This window comes from Protopterus annectens, chromosome 10.part0 (genome assembly GCF_019279795.1).
Source record: "Protopterus annectens isolate FY-2018-M chromosome 10.part0, PAN1.0, whole genome shotgun sequence".
In the NCBI taxonomy this organism is placed as follows: domain Eukaryota; kingdom Metazoa; phylum Chordata; order Ceratodontiformes; family Protopteridae; genus Protopterus; species Protopterus annectens.
This window is the reverse complement of record NC_056744.1, coordinates 1,511,127,760-1,511,140,056: the sequence shown is the minus strand read 5'-3', so window position 1 is coordinate 1,511,140,056 and position 12,297 is coordinate 1,511,127,760.

Genomic DNA, 12,297 nt, shown 5'->3' with positions numbered 1-12,297 from the left:
TAAAAAATAAAGTTATGTGGTATATCTACATGCAGCAGAGGTGAGATTCCATGGGTGTCAGCTGCCCAAAGCACAAGATGTGGAGGAAGTTAACGGCAGTTGCTGCTTCTCACAGAAAATCACTCCAGGAGCAGTTTCTAAGTGTGTGCCAGCAGTGATTCCCTTTTATGGGGAAATTTCACCATTTTTTGAGTTGATGCAACTGTGGAGTTGGTATATATACGTTTGGGAGCATGGCAGGGCTTTCTCTCCACATCAGGGGATACGGGGGGTTACCCCCTGCAAAAAAACACTTGAGCTTTACCTTCCTTTTGTGTTTCAGACATAAGCTGTTGATATTTTCTAATGGGGTTTTGCTGCCCAGCATTTCAGAGTAGAACTGTCAAGCATACAGTAAATCAAAAGCAAAAACAATGGCCTGAAATGACTACATTCAAGCAAGGCTGGTCCATCCCTCAAACAAATGTTTCTGTTTTTGATAGATTCTCATTCAAAATGGAAGATATGTATACCACACAGGTCTGGATCCAGCAATAGGCAACCTGGGCAGCTGCCTAGGGCCTAGTGCTGGCATGGCGGCTTGCCAGGAATTAATTTAATTAAGAAAAGTTACATTTAATTAAAAAAAAATTTCATGCTTAATATTGCAAGCATCTACTGCTTTAAGATCTTCCAATTCCTGTTCCAGCCAATGAGATGTTGCACATAAGATTTTGATTGCCTGGTTTCCCAAACACAATACACACATGAGAAGCAACACACATAGCCAGGAAACATTACATTTTGATTGACTTTCATTTGAACTGAACCCAAACAACAACAGTTTTCAAACCCATTACTATCTGGATGGCAGCGGTTTTCAAACTCATTACTTGCAGGTACCACATGGACATGGATTTATTTCCTTGCATTTGAATTTAACCTGAATGGCAACAGTTTTTTGTAGGTACTGTGGATGGATTTACACTATTTGAAGGTATGTGATGGACAAGTGTGTGTGTGTGTGTGTGTGTGTGTGTGTGTGTGTGTGTGTGTGTGTGTGTGTGTGTGTGTAAAATGCATTTATTGCAGAGGACAATTTAGTTATTTAAGTGACTTGCTCAGGCTCAAACCCTACAGGTTAATTACAGGATCAGGGGCCTTAATCCTCTACACCAAACTGCTGGGCCTTCTGGGTAAATCACTCAGAATTACTGTCAGCTAGTCAATGTCAGTCATTAGAGTTGGTTGAAATGTTCTGAAATGGGTACTTTTGTCATTATTGTTTCATACATTTTGTTTCACTGCTTACTGGAAAAAAGTTGTATTAAACAAGAAATTTAAAATTATCTGGAAGGTGAATCAAAGAACACGTTCATTTACCAGTGATCCTAAAATGTATGCAGGGAGCCCATGGTTTGAAAACAGTCTGGGGACTAAGGTACACATAATCAGCCACTGTCCAGTTGTATTTTCAAGGAATGTGAGTTTAGCTGTATTTCAATGAATGTGAACTTCAAGGGAAGAAAAGTTTACTGTTGTTTATTCTAAGCCTGTTTTTAATGTGCAACTGTTTTGTTGAGTTTAGTAAATGACCATCATTGATTGTGTTACAAAATTTGAAAGCAGTGTTAATGGCACAACAGGTAGCACATTTGCTTTTTGTGCAGAAGGATGTGGGTTCTATTCTCACTCCAGGAAGATAGATTGCTGAAACTACAGTGCAGCATAATGGGGGTGCTGCAGTACTGCATGTGTCATCCTTCAGGTGAGATTTTAAACTGAGGCTCCATCTGTCTGAGGTGGTGGTAGCTCAAGATAGTGAATGTAGAAGATCCCACATGACCTACTGAAAAGTGAAGCAGAGCTTTCCCGATGCCTTGGCCAAATTTTCAGTAGTAGAATAAATACCACCTTGGGTATTCCCTGAATAGAGACTACTAGCCTTGTGGGACTAACCTGGTCAACAAATCCTAAATAAATGATATATTTAAAATTAAATATCTCCTTAATCATTTCAAAAGCAAAGAGGAAAATAGTGTGCACACTGACCATTTTGAACAGTGTTTATGGTAGCTGGGTGGAAAGACCCAAGTAATGGGGCACTGGAATAGCTGCTTTGGGGGGGGGGGCTGGTTCATTACCCTGCCTAGGGTCCCATTTGACCATGATCTGGCTCTGATACCATGAATCCTACTACTTCATCTGCAACATTTGAAAAGCTGAGACAAAGTTTTAGCTGGCACAATGTTCCAGAAATGGTGGCATTTGATAATGAATCTTTTTTACAAGTATAGAACTTACAGACCTTAAGAAGAAATGTATTTCATCATAAAAACTACTGCACAATCTTATGCTTTGACTAATGGTTGTGAGGGCTGTACAGACTTTTCAGGATGAGATGAAGAAAATGAAAGGTAGTCATGATTTTGGATCTGCTAAAGTGTCTTCAGCAGACTTGCTTATGTTACAAAGATGGCAACCCATGTTTTACTTGCTTCTACTAGATTTGGGAGTAAATATCCAGAGAGAATATTGGAATTAAAAAATAGACTTCTGATAAACATATAGACCAGTGAAGTTTTCTACCTGGATATGAAATCTATGTGTGAAACTACAGATATGATCTTAAATAGGTCCCAGACATCAGTGTCACTGAGAGTTGTTTGGGACTTCTGTCATCCACAGTATTCATTGGTTGGGAGTGTCTGTGAGGAGGCATGTTGATCAAATCAGATCAAAACTTACAGAGAGGGGGCTGGTCTTTGAACCCAAAAAAGAGACAGAAGGATCACTGAATGGTGCAGAGGTTTCTATGCTTACTATGAGATACACCTGAGACACTCAAGGAAGCTCCAGGTGAGAAACCTGTACCTCCACCTCCTGTGATGGAAGATAGCGAAGGACCTGCACCTTCTGTGATTAGAGAGTGATAATCTTTACTAAATTCTCATTTGCCTTTTGCCAGCCTATTTCAGACCTGTACATATGGTTATCTGGTGCTGTCTGCAGTTCCCCCAAGTGGCATACCCCCTCAACTCAAAGTAGTGAAGAGAACCATAAAGAGCATCTTCTCAGACTTGATGACCTCACAAAAAATGAGAAATTTGAGCAAACAAAATAAAAAAATCTTTTCTCAGAGTTGAGGACAAGGAAAAAAATAAAAGCTTTCCTCTTTTACTTTGTCTTGCTACTGTCACATTTATTTATTTATTTATTTATTGCATTTGTTAACCAGGAAAGTCTACTGGGCCAAGAATGAACCCATTTTTAGTCGTGGCCTGGGGAGAAAAGCTCTGCAATAATTACATACAATTAATATACATAAAATATTAATACACATAAGAATATCAAGCAGTAGTATTACAATCATGGTAAAATCGACTTAATAACTTACTTTAATTAGTGAAGTACTTCAGTGCTTCAGTGCTTCACTTTGATCAGGAAACAGTATCAGCATTCACTGCTGCATGCTGGTACTGCACTTCCACAACATCAGGACTTGCCAGTCACACACCCTAACAGGTTCCTCCTGGGCCAGCTGTCGTCTTTGCCCTGCCTCATCCTTTGTCTCTGGCCCATCTGGTTGTTCTGATGAAGAAATGTGTCTACTTACTCTTCTAAACGGCCATATTAAACATTTGTGCAACATTGTTTCACTAGAAAGAGCAAGAATCACAACATTTTTCTTGGAAAGAGCAAGAATCCCTTTAGTTTTATTGAAAGCCTAGTACACCTTCTAGTTACAAAATTACATTTTAACATTGAAATGAAAAAAAAACAATGTCTTATTGCTTAAATGGCACAGTAAAAAGCGCTATTTTTTTTCACAATATATGTTACTGAACCAAATATCTCCTATACATAAAATAACAGATTAGACAGGGAGTTGCTATAATAAAAACAAGACTGAAGGATTGTAGGTAAAGCCTATCAAACACATTTTGTAAAAGTAATAACTCCAATATTAAAGTTGTGCTATGTTTATCCTATCCAAGCTAATTCTGCCTGACTCTGTGCTGCATTCAAATTTTTGCTACAGTTGTTGTCTTGTTGTAGAGTTTACTACTTATTATCAATGAGAACTCGAAGGCTGTGGGTTCTATTCCCACACCAGGTAATCGATTGCTGATGCTGCACTGCACTATAACAGGGCTGCTGCATGTCTAAGTGCATCATCCTTAAGATGAGAAATTAAACCGTGGTCCCATCAGCTTGAGTTGGTGGTAGCTCAGGTGAATATAAAAGATCTCACAGCACCTATTGAAAAGAGTAGGGGTCCTTTAATTAATACAACATAAACAAAACATTATTTACATATGTATATATTTACAAAAATAGATATTTACAAGTACATCTCTACACATTCCTAAATACCATCATCATTATTACTCTTCCATAATTGATCCTCACTCCTTCCACAACAGTAATCTAATGTTTCACAATACAACAGTTAAAATCAATTTCCCATTAAACAAAATTTCATTCAGTCTTTCATTCCAAATAACCCATATTGCATAAAATAAATTCTTATATACCATTCTCTCATATTCTTCTTTCTAGTTTTTATAATATCCATACATAATCATATTCATACCCATGTTGTTTACATCATTAATATTCTCAAAACATTTTCCTTCACAACTTTTCCAGAGTTTAACCACTCTTTTACATTTAAAAAACATGCTCTGTTGTCTCTTCCTCACCACAGAATCAATACGTTGTTTCCACTTTCTTTTTATATGACTTTTTACAAGTAACTTATTTATTACCAGTATCCATAGAAAATCTTCACTCTGTACGTCTTAGTACACCACTTTTTCTCCATTATTCACCATTTTTTCACCATTTATCACTCTTTCTGGTAAGCTTTCCCATGGATTTACATAATAATAATATTGTTTCATCATGTTATTATACTACATCCTTCCACCCTCTGTATCATAAATTTTCATTTTTCATATTAGTATTTTTGCTTGATAATTTTTATTTTTTTCACTTATACAGCCTTTGTCTCTTTTTCTTATTCTCATCTTCCAAAAATGTTTGTACTTATATTTAAACATTTTTTCCTATTAATTTCTCATTCTCTTCCTTTACCCAGTTTAATACTCTATGTAACTTTAAAGAAGCAAATAACTGGATTTAATAAGCCAAATCCCCCTTTATCTTCACTCATATACAACACACCTCTTTTCACTGGGTTTAGTCTTGAACCCCAAATGAAAGTAAACACGAATTGTATATTTTTCATATTTTTCTGGGATCATATAAACATTTAACATGTATGCTATTTTTCCCATTAAAACAGAATTCACCAGATAAACCTTTTTCTTGAATACTAATCTTTAAATCCTGCACATGCCATATTTCTTTCATTTTTTATCAAACCCCCCATTGCATCATAACTACACTATTTTTCCCAAATTTTATCTTTAGCAAAGATACTTCTTTCATTGAAAAATACACTCCCCCATGTTTCACCGCATCACCCAAACTCTTACTTTTATAGGTTCATAGGTTCATAGAAGGTTACTAGGCTTACAGCCCTAGAGGCCTTACAAGCCTAGCCATATTTATTCCAAGTTGCCCCAGTTGTCAATAGCTAGGTGCATGAAATTCGCAGAGGTAAGACTCCATAGTAATTAATACCAACTTCCTCTGTCCAGGAAGGACATTGGTACCACCCCAGGAGTGAATTTGTGGTCAACCATCTATTGATCTAGGTTGCGTTTGAAGAGGGTCAGGGAGGGGCTCTGTTTCACATGAAATGGAAGTTGTTCCAGAGAAGTGGCAGTCTATGGGAGATGTGTCTATCTCTCCAGCTTGACTTTTCATCTCAGAGGTTAGGTTAAGATCCCTGGAGCTAGTGGCCTTCCTGCAGTTTGATTTATGAATGTATAGCATTTCCATCTGGGCCATGTCAGATACTGCCCTGTAGGCCAGGCATAGCGACCTGTAGGAGACAGAATGCAGTGACAGGGCTTTCAGTCTTTCCTCATAGGACTTGTTTTGTGTATCCTGTATTTTCTTGGTGGGAAACCTCTGTGATGTCTCTAACTGTTGCAAGTGTCTAATGAAGTACATGCAAAATGGAGCATTGTACTTAATTATTGGTCCGATGATGGTCGAGTATAATGGAATTATAACATCCTTAGATCTAGATGTGATGCCTTTACTTATAAGATGTGCCACACAGAAGGACTTCCTTACCACTATGGATATGTGGTGATCAAAGTTCAGATTGCTATCAACCTGAGTACCCAGATCATGTACCACTGAATCTACAATTGAGGGGTGCTGTATATAATGTAATTAGCAGGGATGTCAACTTTCCCAAAGGGAATAATAAGGCATTTTTTGCATTTAGCTTTAATCCATGGCTTTGGCACCAGTCATTGGTCTGCATTAACCCTTTCTGCAGTATATTAACATCATTGGGGGACTCAATCATTGCTCCCAATTTGCAATCATCAGCGAACTTGGTCAGCTGCAGGTCATAAGGGGCCCAGTACAGAACCCTGTGGTATGCTACTGGTAACTGGTCTTTTGCTAGAGGTGAAGTCACCCAGTTTGACATTACATGTCCTGTCGGTGAGGCAATGGCCACCCATCTGGCAATGTAGGGGTTAATTCCCATTTGGGAGACTTTGTCTATAATACCTGAATGGGGGATTGTGTTAAATGCCTTTGCTAAGTCAAGGTAGGTGGTATGAACTGTATGAACTGTCTTTCCTTTGTCCAGGGCCTTGGTGACTTACTTGAAGAAGTCAACCATGTTTAACAGGCATGATCTACCTTTAATGAATCCAAACTGGGTTGGGTCCAGAGTCTGGAGATTACCTATGTCCTTGTTAATAAGGTCAATAATGATTCTTTCCATGGCCTTGCAGATGAGGCTAGTCAGACTTATGGGCCTATAATTCCCAGGAATGGTTGATGGTTCCCCTTTGTGCAGAGGGATTTCTGTTGCTGTCCTATATTCTGCAGAAACAGAGCCAGCTCCCAGGCTGTGATAAAACAGGTATCCAAGTCAGTCTACTATGTCATGTTTTAAATTGCTTAAAAGGCAACCTGGGATGTTGTCTGGTCCTGTCGATGCCATATGTTTGGCCTTGGAGAGCACAGGGATGACACAGAGATGACCTGTTTTCTTGAGATAATAGGCTGAGGAATGGTGACAGGTATACTTTTATGGATGACTGGAGGGGGCATGGGAGTGAAGGTTGCTCTATTTCTGTCAGCTAGCAGGTTGGTGGTTGCCTCTGTCAACCAGTTCAGGGCATACTTGTGCATTCCCTTTTAAATTTCAGACACAGTTAAAGAATGCCTTGTGATTATCCTTAACTAGGGAGGGTATTTTTGCTTCATACTTAGCTTTGGAGGACTTGGAAAGATCTCTTATTTGTTTGCTTAAGCTAGAAAGGGATGTCTTCCTCTGCTGAGCCAGTTCTCACTTGTTCTTGGACTTCATTTTTTTTCTCTTGTTGTATAGCCTGTTTATACTAGGGGTCCACCAAGGTGGCTTGTTTTTTTTTTGGCAAGACCTGGTTTTAATCCAGTCAGGTACAGTCAATTCTATACAACTGCTTAAGTGGTTATACAGGGCATTGGTGTACACCTCTGTCTGTGTTATCCAGGTTCCCCTTCACAATACCAAATTAATGAAAACTCAAAATTCATAAGCCCAAGCCCAGAATCTCGAGTTTTCATTAACTTGAAATGGTGAATGGGAGATAATATATAAAAAAAAAAAATTTTTTTTTTTTTTTTCAGGGCCAGGTCCCCTGCACCATTTCAGCTTAAATGTACATGCTCCGTGACCGCACTATAGCGGAGGACTGGAAAATCTTCCATTGTGCACTTATGCATATAGCGCAGAATGGGATATTTCCCTTTTCTTTGCTGTAGTTGGTATTTAAGTAGGGGGTGTTTTTTGTTTTTTTTATTCCCCTCCACAAGTTCAAGTTTATGAATACTCGAGATTCTGGGCTCGGGCTTTTGAATTTCGAGTATTCATTCATATGATCTTGTGAAGGGGAACCGTTATCCATGTTTGGGGGGGCATAGAGGTCATTTGTCTTTGAAAAATTCTTAAGCATTTTTGAGCTTGATGGTGTAGCTGGCCTTATAATTACTTCAAACGAGACTGATTTATGGTTTAATCTTACCAAGGAGAGCATCATATGGGGGGGGGGGGTACAATGCTCTGCCATGTTAGTGTGTGCTATGCCCAGAATATTTGAGTCTCTTGTGGGTGTGCTGACTTGCTCTTCCAGAACATTTGCACTGACAAAGTCCAAAAACCTCTGAGTCAGCATATTTGTGGTTGAGTATATTTCCCAGGTGATTGTAGGATAATTAAAATTACCCATTACTAAGGTGTTGGGCTGTATGGCAAATGACTCCAGTAAGTCCAGGTATACAGTATGCTTTTCCTGGTTCATGGCTGAGGAACCTGTAGCTAGCAATGATGTGGTAGGGGCTTTGCCTCTAGTTAATTGGACATGGAGTAGCTCAAGACAGTTATGTTGTGTGACCAATCTCAAAGTGTAGTTATCCTTAATGAAGATGGATACACCTCCTCATTTGGTTCTTTCCCACTTAGTATCTGGTCTAAATGTATAGAAGGCATTGTAGCCCTGCATGGCCAGGGTGCTTTCCACATATTTGAACCATGTCTCTGTGGCTGCACAGATGTCAGCATCTTCCAAAGTGTGGAGTGTTTCCAGCGAGTGCAATTTCTTGTTCAGACTCCTAGCATTAAGCAGCAACACCTGAGTTTATCTAGAGAGGATTTTGTTATGTTGGAAGATTTTTTATTTTGACACTGCCTAAAAAAGGCACAACAGGGGTGGTTAATGCCTTTGCCAGTATCTGAAAACCTAGAGGAGACAGGTGCAAACCATCTCTGGCAAAGCAGCGTAGCCTGTTAACCATGTCTTCCCAGGCTGACAGATATTGGATCCCCTTGGACTGACATCAGAAGCTAAGCCAATTGTTACAGTCAATCATTTTTTGTTCGAGGCATCATCCTCAGTGAAGGTAGAATGCTGCTTAAGGCTATGCTTATACCTGCCTGTGATACATAATCTGAGAGCTCAGTCATGTCTCTGTTCATATAGTCCGGTGAGCTACATCGCATGTCATAATCCCCCACACTGACTGTGATGGAGTCATACTTGTACTTTATGGTTGAGTGACTTAAGTGCTTCACTGACTTGACAGATCCTGGAACCTGACAGGCAGCTAACAGTAACCCACTCCTTATCCAGCCTGGTGAGGGGAACATCCATGTTTCTCACAATGGAATCACCTATAACCAGTACATTAGGTTTTGTGGGGCTATGCCTTATGGACATATTTGTTGAGACACTGGTATGTGTGTGTGTTATGTGTTGTGGTTGTCTTTTACATTCTTGTATGTGTAAGTGGTTTCCATTTGGGAGGTCTCTGATCTTTTGGTAAGTTACTAGTGTGTACCTCCGCATATGTGGGTTTATGTGTCATGCCCTTATTCAGTGTGGGAAGTGTGCATGTGCTGACAACCTGTTTCGCATTCCATTTGTCCTTATGTGAGAGTCTTGCCTTCTATTTCATAGTGTAACTACACTCACATAAAGTATTTGTTTATTTCAGGAGTCAGTGGTTGTCAGTATACACGAGTCAGTTGCTATATTTGCCTCAGGATGTACATGTCCAGCAGGATGGCCAGCGAGATGATGGAAAATTGCCCATCCAATGACAGCAAGTCTTTACTCTATGTCTTTTTAGGGAAGGGAATGGGTTAATTTGACAGGACTGTTCTAGTAGCTCTGAGACTACAAGAGGGGTCTATACTTTGTGTAGGCTAAGGTTGATCAATAAGGCATTGCTGCTCAGTGTGCACCTGAGTTGCTATTAGAGCAGCAGAAAAGCTTGGAAGAGTTTCACTGACAGCTTTTTAATGAAAAACTGAGCTTCTGGGCTTTTGCATTCTTACAGGGCACTGCTAACTGCCACTTCATGAAGAGCAGCACCGTGCAAATGCAAGGCTTAAATACAAGCAAAAAGAAACAAGTTTTAAGCTAAATACTAATCAGGAAAGCACACAATAAGCCTTACACCAGCAATCCCTAAATCAAACAGGTTAAATCAGCACACTTCTGCCATAAGGGTGCAGAAAAAAAAACACTTAATATAAAATAGCTGGTTTGGAGTCCAAGTGTAAAAAGACCCCACAAACTACCTACAACAGCCAGACAACTAACAGATACAGTGTAATACAGTGCAATTAAGTAATTAAAGCAGTGGTAGACAGTACCATTTTGTTATATAAAGTGCAGAAAGAATAGCAAATTGCTCAAGAAACTGCTAAAATACAGTCACAATATATAAGAGAAGTACAAAAAAATGCTTATTTTTGTCTTTTCACTAATGGATTGCTCCAGGTGAATGCAGATTCTCAGCAATCAGTAGCAAAGTTGCAAAACAATGAGCATCTTATCTTTATTCAAGGTAATTCCCATTTCCTTCAAACATTCATTCAGACAATCCAACACTTCCCCATCCACATTTTATTCTTAGCAACCACAACTATATCATCTGCATGTGTCAAAACTACTGGAATCACTGCTTCCTTTTATATCACATATTTAACATCTTTCATTATATAAGCTACTCTACCCACTATCATTTCATTACTTATACAAACAATATTCCAGTCATGGGACATACTTGTCTTATACCAGAATTCATGCTTATTTCTTTACTCAGCCACCCATTCACTAACACTCTCACTCTACTATTTTGATATGCTGACATACACACTCTCCTAATTCTACCTGTTCCATACTTTTCCATAACATCCCACAAAGCATCATGTTATACTTCATCAAATGCCTTAGCAATTTCACCTACCATAAGTTTCACATCTTTCCTTTTACTTATAATATCATCCACAATTTTTTAAACCACCATCCATTTCCTTTTATACCATGTATACTTTCTTCCATAATATGCCTCATCCTTCTATCCATTCCCCTCCATATTATTCTCATAACAATTTTATAATCTGTATTATTTAATGTGATAAGTCTCCAAATTTTTATTTCATTTTTTCATCTTGCATCTATAAAAACTTTAATATCTCACTATATAATTCTTCATAAAGAAACCCTTCTTTCAACCATTCATTCAAAATGTTAACAAAATATTCTATTTGACAATCCCTTCATTTCTTGTACATTCCATACATTATACCATCTGGACCTGATACTGAATCAACATTTACTTTCCTAAGTACTTCATCCAATTCACTAGTAGCATTTTCTTTTTCAAAGTCTCCCTTGCTTCATTTCCTGATGTTTTTAAACTTTCTATTCTCTCTTATTTTCTTTCTTTTTACATATTTTCTATGTGCTAAACTACAACACTCATAGTTTGCTCTTCTGTTCTTTCATATCTTCTTTTACATTTTTATTTCATTTTCATTCCCTTATTATACTAATATCCTTATTTACTATTTACCCAGATATGCAGACACCTCTTTTCTGCAAATAATATATTTGCTTAAACAGTAATGTCTTCATTTTTCTCAATTTAATTTAAATATTTCCTTTTCAATATCATAATACCATCTTGTATTAATCTCTAAATTCTCCAATACATCTTTATACATCTTTGCATACTTCACTTCCTCTTCCTTTCTTACATCATCCTGCCATTGGGAAAAAAAAACTATTCTATACTTCTTTTTAAATTCAGTCCACCCTTCAGACCAATTTTTATAAAAGTCCTTCATGGTTATATGATCTCTCTGTAACTGCAATGCATCCCACTCTCCAAATTCATCCCATAATTTCTCATTTAGCCATTTTCTTCCTTTTCCTGTTTTAACATAATCCCTTTCTTCTATCACCTCCATCCATATTACTAAATGATCCCAAAAAAATGTCTCTAATGTATCATCATCACTAAATGGTCCAAAAAAAACGTCTGTAATGTATCACCATCTTCTACACCCAAACATTCCGCTAGTAAAAAAATAATCAATTTCAGATCTGATTGCCCCTCTTTTATAAGCCCATCGACGTATATTCCAGCAACTAACTTACCACATTTTATCACTTCTTGTATATTTTTTAAACTTTTCCCTTTCTTTTTACATTTTCCCCTTAAATCACAAAGTCCCCTGCAATACTAATTTTTACGTTAACCACCACATAATCTAATATTTGATTAAACTGACTATTTCTTTCATTTCCATTTGTAAATGCATATAATGCTATAATTCTACAAGCATATTCTCTCCACCTCACATCTAACACAGTTAACCTT